Source organism: Micromys minutus, assembly GCF_963924665.1.
Source record: "Micromys minutus genome assembly, chromosome: 31".
NCBI classification, from domain to species: Eukaryota; Metazoa; Chordata; class Mammalia; order Rodentia; family Muridae; genus Micromys; species Micromys minutus.
Genome location: NC_137966.1, coordinates 12,391,238 through 12,393,783, shown reverse-complemented (window position 1 = coordinate 12,393,783; position 2,546 = coordinate 12,391,238).

Below are 2,546 nucleotides of genomic sequence, written 5' to 3'. Positions count from 1 at the left end.
CTAGGTCTCTAGTGCCTTCTGAGATGGCTGCTGTGGGGCTAGGGGGACCTTGTGGGGCTAAGCTCAAGGGGAAGAACAGGGACCTGGGTCCTGCCTCCTCTTCTGAAACTCCCACATAAGCACCCCCTCACAGCCTTGCCTTGCACCTGCTTGCTCTCCTCTTACACCTTCGATAATCCCCTTTGTATCTCAAATCAGCTTCCAACTACATGGGACTCCCGAGCATTTTGACTAGGTTTACCTGCTCTTTTATAATCAACATTTGGAGGACCAGCTATGACTTTGGTTACAGTTCCAAGAGACAGGGAAATACTGTGACTTTGGACTTAAGGATGGCTCCAAGACACTGCATGTGGGTTACATACATACCGGGAAGAAGGAACTTCCCCAGGGCCACGTGCTGTGCAGATTCCAGGTCACTTGTCTTTTTAAGAGAACTTGGCTGTTTTCTATTTTTCGTTTCTTTTGTCTCCACCCATGGCTGTGTGCCTGGTGCTGGGTCACTCTTTTACCAACGTTTCTTGAATTTTTCTCATGTCTGTTTTTTTTTTTTTTTTTTTTTTTTTCTTTCTTTCTTTCTTTCTTTCTTTCTTTCTTTTTTTTTTTTTTACAACTAAATGACAATACCTACTTATCTTCTCATTTATCCAAATCAGTCTGTCAGTCTGTCTGTCTGTGACAGCTCTGGCTGTTGTAGAACTTGTTTGATGAACCAGGCTGGCCTGGTACTTGACTGTCTCTGTCTCCTAAGTGCTGTGATTAGCGGTGTGCACCGCCACACTTAGCTAAATCCTTTTTTCCTTTAACTCTGATTTTTTCCTTACACCAAGCACATTGGGACAAACATATTACGTACTTCTTTTGTTTGAAAGCCTTTTATGACCATGTTATTATACTCCCCTCCCGAGTGGTGCTATAATTCTTACCTTGTATGATCATAGGCTTTAAGAGAACCTTCTGGATTAAAGTGTGATTAAAATTATTAAACATTTGGTCCAATAAGCACATTAATATCTCAAGTACAGATCTTACTAGCATTACAAAAATCATTTGGGTAACATTTCTGCACACGAACATCCCTTGCTGCTGCTGATAGAATTTGCATTGTTTTTATTTTTCCGTTAGTAGCAAGGAAACCTGTTCCCACACATCACAAGCCCTCTTGGAACTCTAAATTATGTCAAACATTACACAGCGGGAACTGTCCTGCATTCGTCATGTCCATTGTCTTGTGGCTCCTGGAGGAGTCCTTGAGCTCCCCTCTGAAAAGGCTGAGGTTCCTGCCCTCCTATCTCCTGTGTCTACTGCTGACCACAGAACTGCCATCCAGCTACATCCTCTGTGTGGGCAGCTTCATCCTAGCCATTTGCTTGAGAATAGAGTTCAACCCTCAAAGCACGGTAGACTTCCTGATCCCTTTGCAGGCATTATCCTAACCCTTTTAATGAACTTTGTTGGTTGAACTTCTCCGATCTTAGTTTTGGAGACTGGCAGAAATGTTCACTCTTTGACGTGCCCTCTTGAGAGGGTGTCGTGTTGGACACATAGATTCTTCAGTTCTGTGTTTACCTGTGACTTTGACTGGGCATCAGGTGGGCAGTCCAGAGATCTCCCTTTGTTCTCCAAGACCAGCTTTGCAGTGCATACCTGTTAACACAAAATCTTTCCCTTCCCAAATTAAAAGATTCTACCACACCTTAAAACACACACACACACACACACCAAATAAACATAGCAACCTACCAGCAAAATCATTATTTTTGCCCCCCCCTTTGCATTTAATTTGTGTATGTATAGCTCCATGTATTTCTGTGCACCAGAAGAGGGCATTGGATTTCCTGAGATTTGAATTGCAATTATAATTGGTCATGTGGGTGCTGGGGGATTGAACTTGGTCCTCTGGAAGAACAGTGAGAGCTATTAACTGCTGAGCTGTCGCTGCAGCTGCAGTCAGTTTTGGGGGTAGGATCTTGGTGTGGTACCTTGGCTGGTCTCGGGCTCCTAGGCTCATGGGGACTTCCTACACATGTGGAACTCTTAGAACATGGGACTGTCATGTCCAGGTACTCTTAAGTCTCTTTCAGCCTTAGTTCCATCTTCCTCTGATGTTGCTGACAACAAGAAACCATTTGTCTGATGGGAGGATGGTATTTTTGTTGTTGTTCCTTTTGAGATAGGGTGCTCACTATGTTGCTTAGGCTGGCATGGAGCTCCTGCCTCAGCCACCTAAAAGGCTCTTAAAAATGTAGGGACTAGGGAAACCCTTTGTGTGTGTGTATGTGTGTGTGTGTGTGTAAAGAATACCAAAATTAGTTTTCTAACTTTTTTTTTTCCTCTTTGCTGTTTTCTTGGTGGTGAGAATTAAGTCGACAACCCCATAGCTCATTTACTAAGGCTTTTAAGTGACTATATATTGTATAGTAGGAACCATGACATGTGGCTGACCAATTCCTTCTCTACCCTCCTATTTTGCAGCTAGACATGAAAACCAGGGCCCTAGATTTCCTGTTTTCTTTTTCTTTTTCTTAACATAATTTTTTTTTTTT